This window comes from Arachis stenosperma, chromosome 7, assembly GCF_014773155.1.
Source record: "Arachis stenosperma cultivar V10309 chromosome 7, arast.V10309.gnm1.PFL2, whole genome shotgun sequence".
Taxonomy (NCBI): Eukaryota; Viridiplantae; Streptophyta; class Magnoliopsida; order Fabales; family Fabaceae; genus Arachis; species Arachis stenosperma.
The window spans coordinates 9,145,055-9,170,082 of record NC_080383.1 but is presented as its reverse complement, the minus strand read 5'-3'; the positions used below and the strand labels follow the sequence as shown (position 1 = coordinate 9,170,082).

Below are 25,028 nucleotides of genomic sequence, written 5' to 3'. Positions count from 1 at the left end.
CAAAATAACGAGCTCCTGACTCAGCCTGCAAAGTCAAGACTGGCCGGAGAATATACACACATATATACATATATATACATATCCAAAACTCAAATGTACATAAACAAAATCCTGCCTCTCTATACACCTCTAGGAGGATCAAAAAGAATAACTTATGTGGAGAGAAAGCTAAGTACATATATATACATCATAGCATAACAAAATAACCCAGTAACCACTCCGCTTCAAGAGTCCAGACGCCTAACGAGATGCCTCTCGACCTGCATCTGAAAAACAACAACATAGTATGGAATGAGAACCGGAGGTTCTCAGTATGGTAAAGGTGCCACACACATAATATATAAGGTTCTGGGAATGCCAGAGGCAATCCTAGAACGCCGACACTCAGATTGTAGAGCTTAAAGTATTAAACAGAAGTCATAAAAGGTGGTTTTCTAAGAGTATCTAAGCCTAACTAGCTTAATTTTACATCTAAATCTCATGCTGCCATTCCTCCATACATCCAACTTCATCATGCATCTCACAGACATTTAAATAGATAAAGGTAAACACAAGAAGGTTACAAATACTGCAGGTAACAAATACACATTTAACGTGGCAAGTACATTTAGACACACCCAATTAAAGCACAAGCAAGTAATTCAAGTAATATGCATATGATGCATGCCTGTCCTATGGCTGATGAGGCTCATCTGTCGGTTATCCAGCCAACCCGACAAGTCTGAATTGTACTTAGATTGTCCCCCGACGTGCATCCCCATGAGTCTATGCATAGCTTTATCTCAAATAATCAATATTGCTCAATGGGGGTAACATTCCCGGGAATTTATATAGTGTCCAGTCACACTTACGTCGTAGGGTCAACAGAGTATCGAGTTTTCTACCTGGTACACGTGGTGGCAAGCCACGATACTTTATCCAGGAAATCTCGTATCTCAGATCATTCAAATTCATAAGCCATATAAATAATTCAATTATAATTCATCTACATCCACATCATTCTCAATTGCATCTCATTCATCATCATACATTAAACATATTCAATCCTTATCCTTCATTATCACACCTCTCATTCCGTCCATCAATAGTTCCAATTCAAAACATAATTCATTCTTTTCTAAGAATCAAACTTCAAACTTAAAACATATTCATTTTTTTAATAACTCTAAATCAAACCATATAACCTTTGAATCTAAATCTTTTTAGATAATCATATAAACAAAATCTCTAATTTTTATAAAATTTTGGCAGCACCTCCTCTAAAACTCGGACTTTGCCACCCTTTTTGGGTCCAAACCTGCTTTCTTTTCAATTCAACATACCCTTCCTCATTATCATAATAGTCACCACAATAAATCTACCTCAAATCAACAATTATACTCATACAATATTCAAATCCAACAACCAAAATTCAACTAAGGATCATAGTTCACTAATCATAGGCTTCTAACACAAAATACCTCAAATCAATAGTTCACCAAATTATTAGTTAATCAACAAGTACCTAACCAACTATGTTCATCAACAATAACATTCAACCATGATTCTCTCCAAATTAACATAACAACATTCACCATCCAAAATTAATAACTAATTATCCAATAAACTTCAACCAAATATATTCATCGACAAATTACTAAACATTAAACATACACCTGCTTTCCAACTTATCCTACGGTCGTCTAGCCTAAGTTTTCACAGAACATTATATAATAAATGCAAGAAACCTAAACCATACCTTGGCCGATTTCCACGTAACGACCAAAGCAAATTATTTAAAACCAAGGCAGCCCTTTTAAAATTCAACTAATTAGGTTCCTCCAAGTTCCAATATTCACAATTTCAAGCTCCAATTATTTATTCACAACCTAATACACATTCATAACACATATATATCCAATTTAATACTCAAAGCTCAAATTCAAAGAAAATAAAATAGAATTATCGTATCCTCACCTTACCCAAGCTTCACATAAGCAAGAGTGAACGTTTCCCTCAAGCTAATTGGATCCTAAAACATCAGAAATCAAAAAAATTCAACATTCCCACTTAAAATTCGAAAATTGGGGGAAGAGAAGGCTGAGAGTAATTAAACAGGTTACCAGTGAAATTGTTCCAGTAGAAACATAGAGCTCAACACGGTGAACGCGTGGCCGCAAACAGTGCGGTGATTGGAGCTCGGACAGAGAAGTTACGGGGATCGGAAATTTACCGTAAGGTTACGGAAGCTTTCTCCCCTCCCTAGAAGTTTTTCACGCTGCTGCATCCAAATAAGGGAGAGAAAGGAGTTCGGCTTCTTTTAATGAGTTGGTCCGGTTGAACCGACAGCCCGGTTCGGATCTGGTTCAACCGGTTCGACCCGTTCGGTCCAATCTTAGACCGTTTTCTTCGAAATTGGTGTCAAAATTCTCGTTTCAATGAGCTCTATCCTAATTTAATATAATTTCCACATTTCTACTCTTCCTTATTAAATAAATAATTTATTGACTAATTATCTACTAATTTAACCGGGGTTTACATTGTACGCGAATCAATGACGATGCGATTTTATAGATTTATAAGTGCTAATAGCCTTTATATTTAATTAATTTTATAGTGTGATAATAACCAATATATTTATTGGTGGATTTAACTATTACTATATTATTTATAATCATATTCAGTATATACGTATGATTTATTAAAAAAAGTAGATTATTAAAACCGATTAATAACTATTTTAGAGTTAATCCAATTAACACTAAATTAAAAATAAAATATACAATACATAATATGTTACCTTTTATTTTTTATTAATCCAATTACTATTTTTTATTAATCAAATTATTATAATTCAAATTAATTTAAAAAAATAATTTAAAATTATAATTTCAATCTTATCACGTGCATGGCACGGGTAATTATACTTGTGTTATATTAAAATCAAGACGTCACGAGTTTATTTCTTAGAATTAATAAAATAATTATGAAAGAAATTTTAATAAAAAAAATTGTATACTAACTATCATACCCCTATTATATAATACTAGTGTAGGATTTATTGATTTATTTTCTTATTTATTAAATATGTATAAAAATAATAAAAGTGAAACTAGTTGAAATCATAAGTAGTTTATAACTTAATTAAAAGATTTTGTGTTCAAGTCTTAAAAATAATAAAAAAAATTATAAATTATATATAATAAAAAATATTTTAGAAAAGAATGTTCTACGTCAACCTTTTCATATTTCCATTATATATAGAAAGTACAAAAATATAAATGTAAAAGTATATAGAATTTATCAGGTACAAGTTGCTTCGTATTATAATTATATATTAGTGTATTAATAAACACTAACATATTTATATATTAATCTATATTTTAATAAATTAAATATAAAAAATAGCAAATTTAATTTTAATTAAGATTATAAATATATTATTATACTAAAATTAAAAGGCCATATATTCATATGTTCGAATTAATAAAATATTTTTTTATAGATTATTTATGATAAACAACATCTAAAAAAATTATATATCAATTTTCTTTTATATACCTAGTAGAAGCAAATATTAAAAACTAGCTAACACTACTGTTTTATCTTAACTTTAAAAATTGCCACTAGGGTTTTGAGTGTTCTGCTAGGATTTTGGGTTTAATTCTAATTTTTAAATACGTGAGTTGTTGATTTTTTATCTGGTAGTCTCTAAATAGATGAATAATCACGCTGAACTTGTTAATCAGCTACAGAAAAAGTTACTGGAAAAAGAGAGTAGGGATGTTATTGGATTTGAAGACACTGACATACAAACTGGAATTTATAAATGCTCTCAACAGGTAAGATTTAAAGTGCAGAACCACGGAGGCACAACAGTTTTCAATTCTACTTTGATAATGAGGTGAATGTAATTAGAATTGAGATGGGGAGCCACGGCTCTTTAAAAACTTCGTTATCAACATAAGGAGATTGAAGATAGGAGAAAATGTGGAAGATAAAGACTTTGCTAATGTCCTGATCTGGCTCCAATCACTACAAAAAAAAAGCTGAGTATCGTCGGATTTATACTTGGAATTATCGTCATAAAATAGCAGTGAATTTACTGACAGAAAAAAAGAGAAATTCGTCACCATAAAAAATTATCGTCAGAATGGATTTTTCGTCGTCACCATCGAATTTTTCGGCTGTATAATCCGTCAGTATAACAGTTTAATGAAACGTGTCCTTTTGATGATTTACCATCAGAAAAATCCGATAATAAAGATGGCTTAAAATTCAAACGCGAAACTCTTCTCTCTCACTTGTTTGAACCCTCTCTCTTCGGGCGTGCCCTCTCCGTCGCCGTCAAGAACTCACCATCGCCAATGCTGGTGGCACGTTGGAACGTTATCGTCGTCTTCATCACCTATTTTTTGCATATGATTCTATTTTATTTAGTAGAGCTACTAAAGATGACTGTCATAATTTAATGAATATTCTAAATACTTACTTATTAATTAGCGGTCAAGTCATCAACTTAGATAAATCTTCATTATTTTTCAATCACAACTCTCCAGCAAAGTTAAGAGATCTTTTGGCCGTAATCCTTCAAGTACCTCAAGTAGAAAATCAAGACATGTATCTAGGTTTGCCATCAGTGATTCCCAGGTCTAAGAAAGCTACATTTACCTATATTAAAGACAAGGTTTCTAATAAACTTCAACAGTGGAAACAGTCTCTATTATCGGCGAATGGGCGGGAGGTACTTATCAAAACAGTGTCAACATCAATACCTATCTATACACTCAGTTATTTTAAACTTCTAGAGACTCTCATGGAAAAAATTCACAGAATGATCATCTGATTTTGGTGAAGCCAACAGGATACAGAAAAAAAAATATAATGGATAAGATAAAATATAATATGCAGACCAAAGAATTAAGGAGGTCTAAACTTTAAAGATCTCACAGCCTTTAATTTAGCTACGTTAGGAAAGCAAGGTTGACGGCTACAAACAAGAACAAACTCCCTAATGCACAAAGTTTACAAAAGCAAATATTTCAAGTATTCTAATTTTTAAGAGTAGAGATTGAAAATAATCTTTCTTGGAGATGGAGGAGCTTATTAAAAGGCAAGAAGGAAGTCAAAAAAGGAGTTAAATGGAGGATTGGGGATAGACATACAATCAGTATGTATCTTAGAAGACACTTGGATTAAAAATTTTTCATCTTTGGCAACTTAGATAATTTCTTATAGTGACTCTCAATTAATTTGGGTTAACTAGCTCCAAACACAAAATAGATAATGGAACCAACAACTTATTACAAAACATCAGTTCAATTTCAATCCAGACATTATTCAAGTAATTTCGCAAACAAAAATCGTTGAAGGCGATGATTTGGTTACCTGGTCATAAGAAAAAAAGGGTAACTACACCCAGTGACGGATCTAAAAAATTTTATTAGTGGAGGCAAAATATATATAATATGATAATAATTTTATTATTATAAAATATAATTAGTCTTTTAATTATTTAACTGATAAATTAAAATATTTGTATAGTAATTTAAATAATAACATATAACTTAGAATTTTATTCTTCTAAGTTTTTTATTCTGAAAAGATTGAATAATATTTTTATTGTCAATACAATTAAATGTCTGTTTTTTTATATATGTCACTAATAATTATTTAAAAATTTATCTCTCATAGAATTACGAAATTGACTCTTTATAATATTTATAACTAATTTTTTTTTAGTTAATGTCATTATTACCAACAAAACTAAAGCTAACTTTAAAAGAAGAAACACCAATGAATATCCATATATTTAGATCTTACTTTTTATTTCAATTGTTATTTGTTGCTAACTAATATTACATATTTCAAAATTTAAATAGACAAAAGTACACTCGAATTTTTACACGAAATACAGATGTACTCCTCAATTTTTTAATGAGTCATTTGCACACATGAATATAAAATTCTATTGTCAATTCTATCCTTCCGTGGCCTGAGTAAATTTTCTGGCGGTGGTGGAGGCCAGGTGTCACGGTATTGTATGATGTGGCCAATTTGAGGTGACATTGTGAAAAATAGGAATATTCATTATGAAATTTGTTGAAATAAATATAAGAAAAGGGAATAATGAAATCATTGTTCATCCTCTTCCTTCTCTAATTTCTTCGAACCATATGAACCCTAACACAGGGTGTAGACCTTTCATTGGCCTTGATGGCACATTCTTAAAGGGCTTCTATGAAGGACAGCTACTCACTACAATAGGTCAAGATGCGAACAACCAGATTTTTCCAATTGCTTATGCCGTGGTGGATTCAGAGATAACTGAAAATGATTTTTGGAGCATTTACACAATGACTTGGGCAACTACAAGGTTCATGGTTGGAACTTCATTAGTGACCAACAAAAGGTATGCAGTTAGTTGTTGTTAACATGGTTGGAACTTCATTTGTATTAACGACTGACATATTAATTGAACAGGGTCTGATTCCAGCTATGCAACAAGTTATGCCTGGAGTTCATCATCGCTTCTGTGCTATACATATTTGGAATAATTTCACAAAGAGATAGAAGGACAAATAACTCAAAAGGGGCAGTGTGGGAGTGTTGTCGAGCCGTGGAAGAATGATTCGAAGCAGTGGAAGAAAATCAGCTACTGGAACCATGGCTGCAACTCAAAATTATTAGTTGCTTTGGACAAAGGAGTTTTTTGGTTTTGGTGTTCTTATTTGGACCTGCAGATTTCTTGTTGGAGTTTAAATAATTGTTGTTATCATTTCCTGTGTGATTGTGTTAGGGTTCATATGGTTCGAAGAAATTAGAGAAGGAAGAGGATGAACAATAATTTCATTATTCATTTTTATTATATTTATTTCAACAAATTTCATAATAAATATTTTTATTTTTCACAATGTCACTTCGAATTGGCCACATCATACAATACCGTGCCACCTGGCCTCCACCATTGCCGGAAAATTTACTCAGGCCACGGAAGGGTAGAATTGATAACAGAGTTTTATATTCATGTGTGCAAATGACTCATTAAAAAATTGAGGAGTACATCTGTCCACCGTGTGAAAATTCGGGTGTACTTTTGTCTATTTTCCTTTAAATTACTAATAAATCTTATTATTCAATAACTATTAACCATGTAATAAAAATAGGGTAAAATGTACTTTTACATCCCTGAAGTTTGACAAAAATTTTAAAAATATCTCTAATTTTTATTTTTTTTCAATTTTGTCCCAAAAGTTTTCGATTTGCATCAAATATACCCCTGACGGATAATTTTTCAAAAAATTTAAAACCTATTCAACAACAATTTCATAAGAACAACTCTTAACACAAGCAAATCAAGAATAATTTTCAAGCATTGATTGTTAGATTGGTCTTAAATTTTTTGAAAATTTAGCTGTCGAGGGTATATTTGATGCAAATCGAAAACTTTTAGGACAAAATTGAAACAAAATAAAATTTAGGGATATTTTTAAAACTTTTGCCAAACTTCAAGGACAAAAAGTATACTTTACCCTAAAAAATATATACAATAACATAACTACAAAATAAAATACAAAATAATTGAATGAATAAAAAAATATAAAAAGATAAAAATAAATATTTAATTAAATCAAAAGAAATTAAAGAATGAAGTTAATGAGTCTTATTAGAAAATAGAAAATGAAAAATGAATAAGAGAAGAGAATTAAAATTTTAGAAAGTATAAAAAAATGATGCTTTTAATATTTAAATTAAATTATTGACTTATTTCTTCATTATTATTTTTATTATTATTATTTAATTTTTTATTAAATAATCAAATATAATATTGTTATAAGATAGTGAGATCTTCTCTTTATACATTATAAAGATAGAATGAAATGAATTAAAAAATTTAAAGTGGGGTCAAATTTATTTATTGAGTGGGGGCAAATAAATTTTTATCCCATGTAATACATAGAATTTCATAAAATCTCAATGGGGACACTTGCCCCCACACTCTCCCATATAGATCCATCTCTGACTACACCATTGCTTTAGGTTATACACTAGCTCATCAATTCTACCATCTGCCTCTTTATCTACTGCCGATTCAGTGCAAATAGAAAAGGGTATGGATCTCCATTTGGAACCAGAATGTTAGCCAAATATTAGGGTCTTCTTATGGAAAGTGGTGCACAATGAAATCCTAATGAGTAAAAAGTTAAATAAAAGAATTCATTCTAACTTTTCTATTTGCAGAAGATGTCTTGCTGTAGAGGAGCCAATTTTCCATTGCTTTCTGTAAGCAATTTTGGGCAGTTTGGACCAATGCTTGAATTGAAGTTCCCAATTCACAACAAATTCTAGAAGCATGACAATGGTGGATGGAATTAGTCGTGAAGATGAAAAGAAGTAGAAATAAAACCCAAAAATTGAGAGGAGCAATAAACATACTTTGAGAGATCTGGAAGGCACGTAACAAGTTTGTTTTTAAAGGTGAAATTTTTGAGGAACAACACATCTTGGACATAGCAAGGAGTAACATGACTGATTTCTTCACCAACTACAGGTCATAGGTCGAAGAAGATGAAAACCTTTCTTGAACACCTTTAATTTTCTTATTTCCTTTTCTTTGTTTCATTTGGTTTATTTTAGACATGTCTTTTGTTGAAAAGCCTAATTTTGGCCGTGTATATGGTCTATCATAGACCCAAACTTTTCTATTTCATTCAATGAAATCTTAACTTTGATTAAAAAAAAGCAAATATTAAATCACGCAGGAATGGCAACAAAAATATGAATTATTAAGTTTGAAAGGCAAGCTTTGGACACATAGTCTCTTATTCTCCTTTTTTTTTATTGTCACCACCACTTTCATAATCTCTTTCACCACTGTTATTACTATCACTTTCATTGTTGTTGGCCACCGCTGAACACTCCCTAGTCATCGCCTTTGGCTATCTGCCATCAATCTTTCAAAAGAAGTAGAATACATCGGAGTACATGATGTCTGAAAGCACCCCTTTCTTCGAGAGTGCACCTAGGAGTTCTAAAGAAAAAGAATATCAGATGAATCGAAGCACTAAAAAAGTTAAACAACACGAGAAAATTGATCCAAATATACATAGTAGAACCATGGAGATTTTGACTGAAGAAGTTTCATCGGCTCATACAAACAAGGCTGCCTCATATAAGGATATGCTTCTAACACCTCTTGAGTCATCTAAGAATGCGATTCCATATTCTTTGGATGATGTACAATAAGAGGATTCAAATCCCAAAGATAGGTGGTATAAAGAGGATGGAAACGTAATAAGGAAAACCATATCTTTTGATTCTTGCCCTATCATTCCGGTCTCCAGAAAAGAATTCGATGAATGGTGTAAACCTTGGTATGCATCCCTCATCATTAAAGTCCTGAAAAAAAGGATCAACTTGGGTTTCATGGAGTAAAGATTAAATAGAGACTGGGCAACAAAAGGTAAGCTTATTGTTATTGACATGGACTATGACTACTTTTTGGTTTATTTTTCATATGAAGAGGACTACAACCATCCACTTATGGAAAGACCATGGATGATTGATGAAAATTATCTTATTTTTCAAAGATAGAGACCCTTATTTCTCACATCAGAACAAAATGTCAAAAAAATTACAGTTTGGATCAGGATTCCAAATCTACCTATTGAGCTATATAACCACCATTTTTCTGGCTGGTGGGATCAACTATTGGAAGTATGTTAAATATCGATAAGGCCACATTTATTTACTTTTGAGGGCGGTTTGCCAGAATCTATGTAAAAATAAACCTATCTAAAAAACTTGTTCCTAGAATCTTGGTGCTTGGAATGACGCTCAACATTGAGTACGAATAGTTGCATCTCATCTGCTTCACTTGTGGTAAATATGGGAATCGATCGGAGCTGTGTGGTGAGGGTGTTGTTGGAGAAGGTGATCCGGAGATAAAAGTTGCCACAGGTGGTCCAACGATATCAAAGTTGTCCCAAAATTTCGTCGATAATCATGATCAAGGAATTGGTAAGGAAAGTCCTAACGGGCAATAAAATCCTCGGCCAAATCAGGAACCCCTCAAACTTTGGGTCGTGGATCATGGTTAGATGGCAGGTGAGAAGGAAGCAAGAAAAGATTACGCCAAATCACAAGAGATCTCTTCATGGGAAAGAATCTCCAATGCTTAAGGAAGGAAATAATTTAGATATGGTCAAGGTCACAATTAGTGGCTCTAGGTTCGTTATCCTTAACGAGAAAACCCAAGACGTTGCCACCACAGTTTTTATGCATAAAGATCCCTGCCTCCACAAACCATGTATATTAGGCCTCCCAAACCTCAAGCTATAAGGAGATCCAACCCCTTAATCAGATCCAGAAAAAATTCTCAAACCAGGAGTTGGGAAAAAATCTATAAGGCTTGAAAAAGAATATCTCTATAAAAATTGGGTTTTCTAAACCTAATAAAACCTCTAAAGCTAAACAAAAGGCCATCACGATAGCCCTAGAATCTCTAACTGTCACCCTTCCTTTGGCTAAGACCGAGAGCACGTGTTTAAAGAAATCAGATGTGGTAGCAATGGAGTTAATCATGCTTGAGGAGATGAGAAGGCTGCAACACGAACATAATGAAGCTTATGAAGTGTCAAAGCATGCCAATTCATTTTTAGAGAACCATATGGTGAAAAATCAATTGTTAATCCAAGTTATGGGACATAACCTTGTGGCCTTGCGCGTCGCTCTTTGCTTCTCAGCTCTTTAGTTTCTTGTGTTCCTTCTACTTTAACATGCTTCATCTTCATTCTTTGAGCTATTCATGCTCTGTAAACCTGAAAACACTTCACAAACATATCACAGCATCGAATGGTAATAAGGGAGAATTAAAAATTAACAATTTAAAAGCCTAGGAAGCACGTTTTCAATCATAGCACAAAATTAAGAAGGATTTGTAAAATCATGCAGTTTATATGAATAAGTGTATGAATGATTGATAAAATCCACTCAATTTAGTACAAGATAAACCATAAAATAGTAGTTTATCAGGCCTCAACTTCAGGTTCGTGTTAGAGCCCAAGGTTACCTCCGGATAAAACTCTAGATACCTCTGAAAATGTTAGTGACACCAACCATAACAACGAAGATCTTTTATTGATCAGAATGTGACTGGCAATAGGGGCCTGGCCCCGAAAGAACAATGTTAAGGTCTCCAGTGACCATCTCTTTCTTTTCCATTGTTATGATGAATTTAGTCGCTTGAAATTGTCGTGGTGCTGGAGCTAGAAATTTTCCTTCCCTTATTAAAGATCTAACAATAGAATATAATTCAAGCTTTCTGATTTTGTTGGAAATACATATTAGTGGGTCTATAGGCATAGTTGTGAGAGATAAATTGGGGTTTGATAACTATTTCATTGAAGAATCTATGGGGCAAGCATGTGGTATCTGATGTCTTTGACAATCAAACATCTAAAAAGTGGAAGTCCTTCATCATAATTAGTATTTTATTCATATGAAAGTGGAGTGTAATGGAGCTCCTCTCTGGGTTCTCACAGCTGTCTACAAATACCCACAGAGAGCACAACAAAAAATTATTTGGGATAAAATCTGTGAAGTGTGTGTAGAAACAAGCCTCCCTTGGTACTTAATTGGTTATTTCAACTCTTTCCTTCATAATGATGATCATAGAGGGGGCGCTATTTTGCATTGACTTCCAAAGGTGTATTACTGACGGTGGTTCATTAATTTAGGCTTCTCAGGCTGGCCTTTTACTAGGAAAAGGGCCAACCTGGCTAAACGGTAGAAGGTTAAGCAATTTAGATTGACAAATTCTCTTTCTAGAAGCCAGAATTAAGAGCCTCCACAGTTTTAAATCTGACCATTTTTCGTTGTGGCTGCAACTCTGCCCTACTCTCTCCCCCAATAGAAGAAGACGCCCCTTTATATTTCTTGTAGCTTGGATGGACCATCCAAATTTCAATAATTTGGTAACAACTATTAGAGATATAATTATTAATGTTGTCTTCTCCTATCAGCTTAAGTTTTTGGGATGAGTGGTTTCATAACATGGTATCATAGCTCTATGTTCCAAAGGTCAAAAGTTCGATCCGTGGTGGACTCTAAAAATAAAAAAATAGCATAAGGCAAATAAAAGACAAAAGAAGGCCTATGCAAAATCAGATAAACCTAAAAGAGGCTCTTGTTTGAAGGGGAGTATTAGAGATATAACCATCAATTTAAACTTTTGGAAGATCGGAGATTCATGGACAGTGGGTATCTTAGACTTCCTGAACTCTCTCAAGACATGGAATGAAAATATTTTTTTGTCACATCTTAAAGAAGAAAAGTACTATTATCAGACTACTCCAAGAAATTCAAAATAGCCTTAACCACAATGGAAACAGGTTCCTAGAGAAGCTTCAAGTTGACCTCTGGAAGAAATACAAAGAGATACTTTATCAGAAAAAAACTTTTTGGTTCCAAAAATCAAGGTGCAAGTGGATTGAATTTGGGGACCGCACTACTAAATACTTCCATGGCACTACTAGAAGGAACAAGATTGATGCCCTTCAAGATGATGACGGAAATTGGATATCCAACACAGCCGACTTGAAAAAATTGGCCATAGATTTTTATTCTAAATTTTTATTTTGATAATCTGTCAAATATTCCATTTATTTTTAGTAACTCTTTTCCTCCTTTAAATAATAATGACTTGTTTTTTTTTTTTTTTGGATTGCAGGATATCTCCTCAAGAAATAAAGGAGTTTGTTTATGATATTAGCAGCTTGAAAACACTTGAAAGGGATGGTATTGGCCATTTTCTATTAAAATAAATGGGATGTAATAGGAGCTGATCTATGTCGTTTGGTTGAGAATATTTTTTTACTTCCAGCCAGATAAAAGATATAAATGACACTCTCATAACTTTAATTCCTAAGGTGGAGGCGGTCACTAATATTAAACAAATGCGCCCTATTAGTTTATTTAGCATTAGTTACAAGATTGTTACAAAGATCTTGGTGAAAAAGTTTCGAAAAGTGATAGAAAAACTTATTCAACCCACTCAATGTAGCTTTGTGTTTGGAAGACATAGTTCAGTCAACATCATCATATTGTCTGGGCTCTCACGCCAGATGGTAGCTTTAGTCTAAAATCCGCTTACCAGGAGATTGCCCATAATTCCTCTAACCCGAATTAGATTTTTAAACTTACATGAAATTGGAAGGGACCTAAGAGGATTTGTAGCTTCATTTAGTTGGTAGCAAACAATGCCATCCTTACGAGTTTAGAGAGAAAAAGACAAAATTTATCTGCGATTGCTAATTGTCCTAGGTGCAATAATGATGACGAGACAACCGAGCACACCCTTTGAAATTGTCTTTTGCTCGAATTGTTTGGAATTACTTTATCCCCTAAGAGTTTTGTAACATGTTTTTCCAATCCAACTCAATACCATGACATCCAAAGAGCTCTGAATACGAAGATGTACCCCAAATTTTGTAAGAAGAACTACGACCGGTTGATCAGATGGTTCTCTCCCCCTAAAAACGGTATCAAAATTAATGTGGATGGGTCCTTTCATTCCCATAATAATAGTGTGGCATGTGGTGGAATATTTTGAGATCATTTTAAAAGGTTTGTCAAAAACTTTAGTATAACTTGGGAAGCTGCTCGATCATGCATGTAGAACTGTGGGGCATAGTCAAGGGGTTTTAAATTGTCGTCGCTAATAACATGCAGCATGTCATTATTGAGTTTGATTCTTCAATGGCCATCAATATAATCAGAAAAAGACGTTCCAGCTAGCCACCCCTGTGCACCCTTGGTGGATAAAGTCATGATACACGCTAGGCGTATTCAACAAGTGGCTTGGAACCATACTCTTCACGAAGCAAACACTGTTGCGGATATTCTAACCAAGAAAGGGCAAGACCTTGTTCTTGGACTTTACTTATTTGATGTAGCCACTCCAGACATCTTTTTAGTTATGTATTTCAATTGTAATGGCTTTCTAAATATAAGAAAAGTTAGGTAATTTTTTCTATTTTTATTGTGTTCTATTTTTTGGGATGTTTAACCTCTTTTTTTTCTATAAAAAAAAGACTTTTGCTAAAAATATCCTAAAAATACTAGCAATTGAGGTAAATGTTTTTTTGCAAAGCTTTACACTTTTATACATTTTCTATACAATAATAAATACTTTAGAAACTTGAAAATTTTGAATTTTTCACAAATTTTTTACATTCTAAAATGTAGCCTTAAATACTGTGGGTTAAATTTATATAAAAAATAGTTAAAATTATAATTAACTAAGAGAGAGAAAATTAGTTTGCGAGTATTTACTATTGCTGGTCTTAGGATCTATTTGAAAAGTTTCAAAAGCTATTTTTTAATTTTTAACTTATAAAAAATAAAAAATAGTAGTATTAATATCTGGTACAATTTTTAAAGTCAAATTATAGCTTTTTAAGAAGCTATTTAAATGTTTATGGAGAAGTTAAAAAAATGACTTCTCTTATAATAATTTTTTTATCGCATTTCTTTTAAAATAAATACTTTTAAAACTAAAAAACTAAATACAAAATAATTTATTTATAAGTTATTTTTAATATAAATATTTATTATTTAAATTATTTTTTTAAAAAAATCTTAATTAAACTATTTATTCATACTAAGCCTTAATCGAAAAATTTAGTAACAAGAGCAGAAGCGGATATATGTGGAGCCGTGGAGGAGAAACGCTGATTTTAAAAAATATAGTTGAATTAGCTATAATAATATATTAATAAACTCTTTTGCTGTAACTCTGTAAGTATCAATTCTAGAAGCCTTTTATCCTTTTACTTATCAAATTGATTTTTATTTAATCATCAACCTTTTAGTAAAAGAGAAAAAAGGAAGGAACTGGTTTTTCATCATTTTATGTAAGTTTCTATTAAAAAAGAGACACACATACGTACGTATACAAAAACTACAAAATGAGTTTAAGAATAATCTTATTTTTATTGTTAATTATTAAATAAATTCATTGATTACATATTTATGTTTCTACATACTTAGAAAAAAAACTTGAAGAACAAATAAAAATTTAAAAAAATTTGAAATACTTTTTTCTCGAGAGAGTAATAATTAAGCATGCACCACAAAAGTCCGTTTTTTATAACATGTACAAATTAAACTCACGTTAATAAGTACATACTAAATATATTAAAACTTTAGTTTTATGTATTTTTTATAAAAAAGAAATTTAATTGATAATCTTTATTTTTTAAAAAAGTAAAATATCAAGATTAAACTTTTCTTATAAAATCGAATCCTAATTGAGTGTAAACATCATGCATGTTAGTGCGTTTTACTGTGGAAAAATTTATATAATTTATCAATTAGAGTTGCTTAATACTATTATATATTAAATCATGTATGAATAGAAACAAAAATATGATTATTAAGTTTAAGAGGCAAGCTAAGCTTTTGGCACAAACATGAAATAGAAAATTTTTATAGGCTGATCCGCCTTCAGTTACATTGGATTATAGATTATGAATTACATGATTTTAGTGACATTTTTAATATTTGCCACCACTATAATGTCCTATTATTATATTCCACCTCCTCCACATTCACTATCACCTCCTCCCCCATAACCTCCTCCACCACCACTTCCGCCGCCACCGCTGCCACTTCCTCCACCACCATAACCACCTCCACTGCTTCCCCCACTGCCTCCACCGCTGCTTCCACCTCCTCCGCTTCCACCGCCGCCGCTGCTTCCCCCGCCACTTCCGCCTCCACCATAACCACCTCCTCCGCTTCCACCGCCGCCGCTGCTTCCCCCGCCACTTCCGCCATCACCATAACCACCTCCTCCGCTTCCACCGCCGCCGCTGCTTCCCCCACCACTTCCGCCACTACTTCCCCCTCCACTTCCACCGCCACCATAACCACCTCCTCCGCTTCCACCACCGCCACTGCTTCCCCCACCACTTCCGCCGTCACCATAACCACCTCCTCCGCTTCCACCGCCGCCACTGCTTCCCCCACCACTTCCGCCGCCACCATAACCACCTCCTCCGCTTCCACCGCCGCCGCTGCTTCCGCCGCCACCATAACCACCTCCTCCGCTTCCACCACTGCCGCTTCCGCCACCGTTTCCGCCGCCACCATTACCACCTCCGCTTCCTCCACCGCCGCTTCCGCCACCACCATAACCACCTCCTCCGCTTCCGCCACCGCCACTTCCACCACCGCCACTTCCGCCACTGCCATAACCACCTCCTCCACTTCCACCGCCACTTCCACTGCCACTTCCGCTGCCACTTCCACCACCACTTCCGCCGCCGCTGCCGCTACTGCCGCCACCTCCACCGCCACAATTGATTGTAAAACCCAAGCATCTTACATTGGGATTATTTAGGTCTTCCGTCGTTACAGCTGCATGATAAAATTACGTACATATATATTATTACATGATTTAAAATTAATTATATTACATGATTTAAAATTAAATCTCAAATATAATGTATCTCAAAATAATGTGGCTTTGATAATCATATTTAAAACGATTGAAATTGATTTGCAAGTTTCAAATGTATAAATTAAACTAAAAACATAATGATTACCAAAAATTAAACATGAATGAATTAATTACTGTTTTGAATCAAATTCACATACCTTGGACAGCATCTCTAGATGGCTTATCAGCAATTACAGCTGAGATAAGAACCAATCCCAAAAGGCAACACAAGAGAACTGATTTGAACCTCATTTTTGTTTTTCTTATTTTTAGTGGACACTGTAATTTCTTAAGAAGGATGAAGAAAACGGGTGCTTCCACACCCATATATATAGCAGTAAAAAACACACTAGAAATTTTCAATATGAAAGAATTAGTGGGATCCACCTAACAATTCATATAAATACGTGTGATGATAAATTTTTCCCTTCCATGCGAGAATCCTGGCCTTTTTTCTCCTGATTTCAGTTTCATTTAGTTGAAACTTTTCAACATTTAGTACGTATTTTGTGTCTAGTGGAGATCTTTCATCACATATCAAATTAAACCATTATATTCACCCAAAAGAAAAAAATTAAACCACTACCATTACTCTATTGTCTTCAATGAACTGTTGCTTTTTAAATATTAGTCTAGATTAAAAAAAAAAATTAAAATTCTACTCAACCTCCTCTAAAATAACATGTAAGTTATCTTTCATGATATATCACATTTTAATTGATTATTATCTTAACCATAATTGGATTGTAATTTATTATTTGAGATGGGTAATAGTATAATTTTTTAAAATATTAAAATTCTACTATCGTTGAAGCACATTTCCATTCCTCCGTTTTTTCTTCGTCACATAACTTCAGTCCTTTCAAGAATCACTGTCGCGGTTGTGACAAGAAGCAGCGCGATATGGTCGCGATCTATTGTCCTCTCATCCAATCTCTCTTTATTTAGTCCATCATCCCTTGACGTTGTTGAATTTCCAAGCCGTCCTTGCCAGTATAACCAGCCGCTGACGTCCTCTCACTCGATTTCTCTTTCTACCGTGATCACTCCTTACTAACATAATGGTTAATTTGGTTATTAAATTTTTATTAAAAAATATATTTTTATTTTTTTGGTGACTAAACATATCTTTATTTAATTACATAATGAAACATATATTCATATATAAAATATAATATAATAAAATAAATCTATTCATAATACTTAAAAGTATAATTAAAATCATAAATATACAAATATAATAATAAAATTTGTACTCTAAATAACTAAACATATTTTTTATCATACATAAATTATTTAAAAACTAAATATATTATTAAAATTAATAACATAAATTTAAAATGATAAAATCCAACTTTCTTACTTATTTTTTATAGTATTTTTATTTTTTTAATTTTTAACTCATTAGTAATTTTTCATTTAATTAATGATTAACCAAATTATTTTTATGAGAACTTTTTTTTATTATCTTAAAGAAGAGACCAATATAACAGTTTAAAAAATAACGTAAAAATAATATTTTAAATAAAAAATATTTAATATTAAAATTTTTAAATATAAAAATAAATTGTATAAATATTTAAGAGATAAATATGAAATACATGCCTAAAATAAATAAAACAGATAAAATACGAATACTCTTGGAAAATAGAGAATTATTTTTGTTTGTTTTATTTATTTTAGGCATGTATTTCATATTTATTTCTTAAATATCTATATAATTTATTTTTGTATTTAAAAATTTTAATATTAACTATTTTTTATTTAAAATATCATTTTTACATTATTTTTGATTATATTCGTCTCTTCTTTAAGATAATACAAAAAATAATTTCTCATAAAAATAATTTGTTCAATCATTAATTAAATAATAAATTAAAAAATAAAAGAATAAAAATACTATAAAAAAATACTTGTAAAAAAATTAGATTTTATCATTTTAAACTTTGTGTTATTAATTTTAAAGATGTATTTATTTTTTTAAATAATTCATGTATGATAAAAATTATGTTTACTTGTTTAGAGTCCAAATTTTATTATTATATTTGTATGTTTATAATTTTAATTATATTTTGAAGTACTCTAAATAGATTTATTTATTATATTATATTTTATATACGAATATATGTTTCATCGTGTAATTAAATAAAGATATATTTTTTGAATAAAAAAATTTTAATAACCAAACTAACCATTAATTATACTGGTAAGGAGTGATCCAACGCAGAAAGAGAGATCCACTACAAAATATAAGGGGTTAGCCACGGAAAAATTCGAGGCTAAACTCCAAAAAACTGTGGCAATTATGCTTTCGCAACCATGAACGGCTAAAGAGGGCGACGCGTTTTTAATTAGCCACGCTTTTTACTCCAATAACCACAGTTTTAACACCATCGATGCTCCGTTGCTTTGTGTGATCCAATAAAATCTGTTAAACAGGATAGAGATCAGCTAAGAAATTATTTGACTCTTTTAAAGATGATCAGAAAAATTAAGGTTCAACACTTACTTTTCGGATGTAATTTGCAGCTGCTTTAGAGCTGTCAGTTGCATAACATTTTTGAAAATGTTAATTAGTAATTTAAAATCCATCTACAATCAGCAACAAAAAAAAGAATGTATATTGGAATAACAAAAAAGAAAAGTCTAAAATTAACTTTTATTATTGACTAAAAGAAATATAAAAAATAAAATGATGCCATGAAAATTAACCTAAAGAATGTCACTTTATCCAACTTTGGTGATAGAATTCCAACGATAACATCAGGTTTCTAGCACTATCTTCTACATAGTTTAAATCTGTCCATATTCGTATAAGTTTCAATAATTACAAAACCACAAAACTAAATCAAAAGTTGAGCAATTTAAAAGAAAACACAAACTTAAATTTAGCAATAAAAAAATCAAGTAGAATAGATGCATACCAAGTAAAGGAGTGATATTAAGGTATCCGACACTGAAGTTATAACTTATAAGATCATGCATAGGGACTCCAATACCGAAGAGTCAAAGGTTGCAGCATTGATATACGCAGATCTAATTCATACACAAAAAATATTGGGAAAAAGAGTTATTAAGCATGCTTTCGAAAGAATTGCTCAAATTCAGGTCATGCCTCAGACAACGTACTCATCTCCATTAAACGTAAATCGACCAGGAGATTCGTATTGCAGTGTTTTAAAGGCAAAATTCAGAGCACTACCTTTAAAGAGAGTGATGGTAAAGGAGGTACAATGAAACAACTTAAATTCTTTTTAAATCTTCTTTGCAATTTGGGTTCGCTGGCAAAATCAAATTCTGCCAATTTTGTTTGCTTCTTTGGTGACTCGAACTGACGGTGCTTGAACTGCAAATCGTGGTTCCCTATTCTTTCGTAAAACATTAGTTGTGGTCGTACTCAAAATCTAAATAGAAACGGATTTGCTCTAAAGGTTATGAACGGATTTGCTCTGAATGGATTTGCCGCTTGATCTAAGTGCATGAGCTAAGAAATTAGGATTTGGAGAAACCGAAGAAAACGTTACTAGCGAAAAGAGATTGGTTGCATGTTATCAAACTTAAATCAATTGCAGAAATTAACAGTCAAGGAATTTAGTGGGAGGAAGTTATTGTTAAAACTGGGTGAATGAACTACTAAATATTATAGATGTTAATTTGAATTTTATTTAGTGAAATAACTATAACTTTTTAATTTAGATTAAAATTTAATTTTAATAAAAAATATCAAATTATAAAATTTATAACTTTAAACTATATTTCAAAAATTTCACATACTAATTAGAATTTAGAATTTTGACTCGTTGAATTAAAAAAAGTATAGCATCAATAAAAATTAAAATAGATAAACTTAAAACTTAAGAACTTGATACCTTTAGATCGAAAAAGAATAAAAATTGTGTACATCATTAAAAAATGAACTTTCATAAAATTAATTTTATTTCTTTTATTAAATTAATAAAATATAGGTATAAAACTAATATTCTAAATTTTAAAAGTTAGGATTCTGTTCATTAATTAATATTATCATAAATTAATAGGGAGTAATTAAATAATGAATAATTAAATTAGCTATCATTCCAATCAATCATAATTAATATTTTTTACTTTCTAAAATTAGTTAGAGCTATTTTATCAAAGAAAAATATGTACTCTTAATTTTTTTTATTTTGTACTCTTTTGATACTTTTTTTATAATTTTAACATTTATTTTTAATTGAATATTTTATTCTATCATCAAAATCTCTAAATTAATACATACGATAAAATTGGATACTGAAAAGATAGGAGATTCGAACCTGTATAGTCTCTTCATACTCAATTAAGAGGTCACGGATTTAATATTTTAATTGGACACTGAAATTTACCAAAAAGAATACGGACTAAAAAATATAAATAATAAAATTGTATGTATAAAAGATATTTTTTAAAAAATAGTGCAACAGCACTTCCTTTATTTCATTATATATAATATAGATGTTAGAAGTATAGATATAAAATAAAGATATAGATATAGATATAATATAGATATAATGTAGATGAGGTTTTATTATTTTTTATATCAATACTTACTCTTTTTTTTACTACTTTATTCTCTCTTTATTGATGGGAGAGAACTGATATTCTCATGTGCTAATGTGACTTTTTTTTTTATTTATACAAATATATAATGTAAAAAAAAAATTATGTAAAAAGTGACCTTCTCAGAAACTAAGAGTATAAATTTTAAGTATAAAATTTGAAAAACTTTTACCTTTTCTTTAGCTATTTTATTTTATTTTGCATAAGAAGTGACATTCTCACTTTCATGTTTTGTCTAAAATATTATATTGATTTTCTAAAATTATGATTAAATATATGTATTTTAATTTATTACGTAAGTTATTAGATTTTTTTTTAATTTGAAATTGAGAAGTGATAAATGTTAAAAAATAAAAAGATTATTATTTTGGATTTATTTATTACGTGCTCTTAGAACATATCTTAAGATTATAAAATAGAGGAATTCTTCACATACAAGAATTTTTTTATACAAGTTATTTATTTTTTTTTCTTTTTCTTTCTCTATGCCTCCTCTTTTTCTTCTTCTTCTTTTTCTTTTTCCGTATCTCTTCTTCTTCTTCTTCATTTTTGAAGTGTTTCATCTTCATCGTCGTATTTCTCCTCGTTCTTCTTTTGATTTTGCAATATTATGTATTTTTTTTCTTTGTTTGATTTTTTCTTCCCAAAAGAATTATGAGAATATAAAATAAGAAAATGAAGAAGAAGAAGAAAGAGAAGATGAGGAGGAGAAAGAGGAAGAGTTCTGAATTATGCATAAGGTGTACTTCAACGAATTTTGGGTGTATTTTTGTAATCCTTTGGGTGTATTTCTGTAATCCTTTGGGTGTATTTCTGAAATCGTTTGGGTGAATTTCTGTAACCGTTTGGGTGTATTTCTATAATCGTTTATGTATTTCTGTAATCGTTTGGGTTTAAGTTCCATTATCTTCAAAACGATTTCAAATCTTGATTTCAGAAACCATGAAAATCGAAAAAAAAATGAAACAAGAATACCAATGATAAGCGCAAATAAAACAACTAATGAAAAGGTAAAGAGAGAACGCACGAAGGAGATCGAACAAATTTGACAAGAAACTCGTTTTCATGGAGGAAGAATAAGAAGAGTAGGAGAAGAAGAAGGAGAAAAAGAAGGAAGAGGAGGAGGAGAAGAAGGAACGCGAAGCACGCCATAAAAATTGTATATGGGCTAGCGTGCTTTTTGTTAAGTTTCTCCCAACTTGTATGACTTGTAAACCAAATAACTTGTATGTGTAGCACTTCTCTATAAAATAATTTTTTTATTAAAAATTTAAAAAATTTAAGTTTTTCATTTTATATTTATTAAATAAAAATATTTAAAATTTTTTACTAGTATTAAGTTTATTTTGTGCTTTTAAAGTATATATTAGCTAAATCTAAAGAGAATAAAATCCAAAATACTGCATTATGATAAAAAATGAAGAGAGAGAAAATTAGTTAAAGATCTATTTAATTCAGAGAGAGAAAATTAGTTCGTGAGCATTTACTCTTTCTGGTATTTCTTTGAAAAAATTAATATATTTAATTTCTCATAAATCATTTTATTTGCAAAGTGACTTTTAAAAAAAACATATTATGATAATTCACTCAAATTTGTAGAAACTTTTAAGATCATTCTAAATTTTGTTTAAAAATAGTATTTAACATAGATTTTTGGAGGAATACTAGTAAGCTATGAAGTATGAATATTTTGTCGAGTTAGTTGTTGTATCTGCGTGTCGGATATATTTTGAATATAATACTTGTTTGATATGTGTATTTGATATACGATCCTGTTTTAATAAAAAAAATTGTATATTTTTTAACATATTTAAATACTATTATGTGTCAGCTTATTTAATGTTTTTAAATATTTATATAATTAAAAAATATTAAAAATAGTTAAAAAATTAATATATATTTTAACATTAATAAAATATTATTATAATTTATTAAAAAAATATTTTATATTATATATATATATATATATCATATTTTTACATCCTATAAAATTTAAAATTTGTATTTATATATTTATATTGTATATCATATTTTGTCTTTATATTAGTGTCGTGCATAATAGATGGTTGGTTATTAGTAGAATACACCTCAAGCATAGAAATTTCAAAATTAAACCAAGAGCTATATAAAAGTGACCTAATTCATTCCCTATTATGCGCCACTCAAAATGTGAAGCTTTCTTCTCTATTTACCATAAATATATAAGAGGTCCCATACACATGCAATTTAATGCCCTATATATTTGATGATGTAAGATGTATTGCCACCTGGGATTACAGATGTTCATCAAAGATAAAAGAGATGCATAAAATAAAGGCACGTACCTATGAACTGGAAATTAATGAGAGCAGAAATTAAAGGAAAAGGACACAGAATAGACGCATCAAAGTGTAGAGCACTTGCTCGCTTTCACACTTCAGTAGAAGGATCCATGTGCATGATCTTGTTTTGACGTGATCAAGCCAATTTAACATTGTTTGAGTGTTTGTTTCAACTTTGAACATTTGGATTTTTGGATCAATCTTCATGATTATGCTTAAATTTTTTTTTTTAAAGTTTGGCTGGGTGTTTGACGTAGAGCTTTATGTCATGCTAACGTCATCTTTAAATTTACAATTGCATAAAATACAGCAGTTAATATTAGTGCATGCAACACTAATTGTATATGCGAATATTCAACCCGTTCTAACCTAGTGAAAATGCATGGATTGACAATCTTTGTTTGTTGAACTTTTATTTTTGAAAAATTTAAGATTTATAGTTATAATTTAAGGTTTTAAATTCTAATATTTAAAATATAAAAACATTTATTGATATTGACAAAAAATTGATTCTGTAATTGAGCTTTTCGTTTTTTGGAGCTGTATCCCTATTCTTATAGCTAGATCAATACACTTTCACTATGTAGGCCCATTTCATAAACCAGGCTGAAACCACGATCTTTCACTTAAATAGCAGGCCCTCAAAACACGCCAAGGTTGTTATTCCTAACAAACAAATATTTTGATGCCCATTATATAATAAAGATGTATACCATGATGAAGGATATAAATTATTGGTTGATTAACCAATTTGGGTTGGTCGAGTGGTCATCTTATTCATATATTTAAGTAAGTGTCGAAAATTTGAATCTCGCCTTATAAATACAACAATTTATTGGTCAATGCCAAACCTTTAAATAGAACTTAGATTTGTATTGATTAGTCAATAACCTATTAGACTAGAAAATACCGTAGACAACGAAAAAAAAAATTATTAATTCATTGCTATACCAAAAAAAAAAAAAACTTGTCTATTGTCTACAAAAGGCTGATTACCACCTTTGATTGTTCTCTGATTTGGGAGATTGGCACCCTTAGCATTGATGTGATGGCTTGCCCTAAATCGAGGTGATAATGTAAGTTTTAGGATAATCAATTTGAATTGATTTACAGGTTAGTTTACTATTTTGTATAAACAAGTTTTGAAAATTTAAATCTCATTTTATATATATAATAATATATTGGTCAACAAAAATTTTTTAAATAAAATTCTGATTCATGATATATTAATTTTTAATGTATTGAATTGAAAAATACCGCGGACAAAAAAAAATATAATCTTTAGGTTGATGAGATGGAGGGGATGAGAATGCATAAGGAATCTGCTGTTGTGGAGTAAAAAGGTAGAAGAAGAGGGCTGAAATTACTAATCAAACCTATAGTAATTGACCACAACGTAACATGGCTAAGTCTGCCAAAGAGTTAGTACTGTAGTCTTGCCTTCTTTCAATTGGATTTTGTACCTCTTTCAATTACGGCCACCTCTGCCTCTCTTGACTATGAATCCTCTTCACATGTCACCACTTGGTTTGAATAACATCGATAATCTCTCTCTGCTACTTAATAGAATAACAGACTAATACCTTACGTAACTGCCTAGTAACAGAAACGGTTACACAATGGCTAAACTAACAGAATTATTATAA

At 30.9% G+C, this 25,028-nt stretch overlaps 1 pseudogene; it reads left to right on the top strand.

Moving 5' to 3' along the window:
- Positions 1-16,238, top strand: part of LOC130939354 (uncharacterized) — a 99,880-nt pseudogene extending 83,642 nt beyond the window's left edge.
- Positions 16,239-25,028: the final 8,790 nt, after the last annotated feature.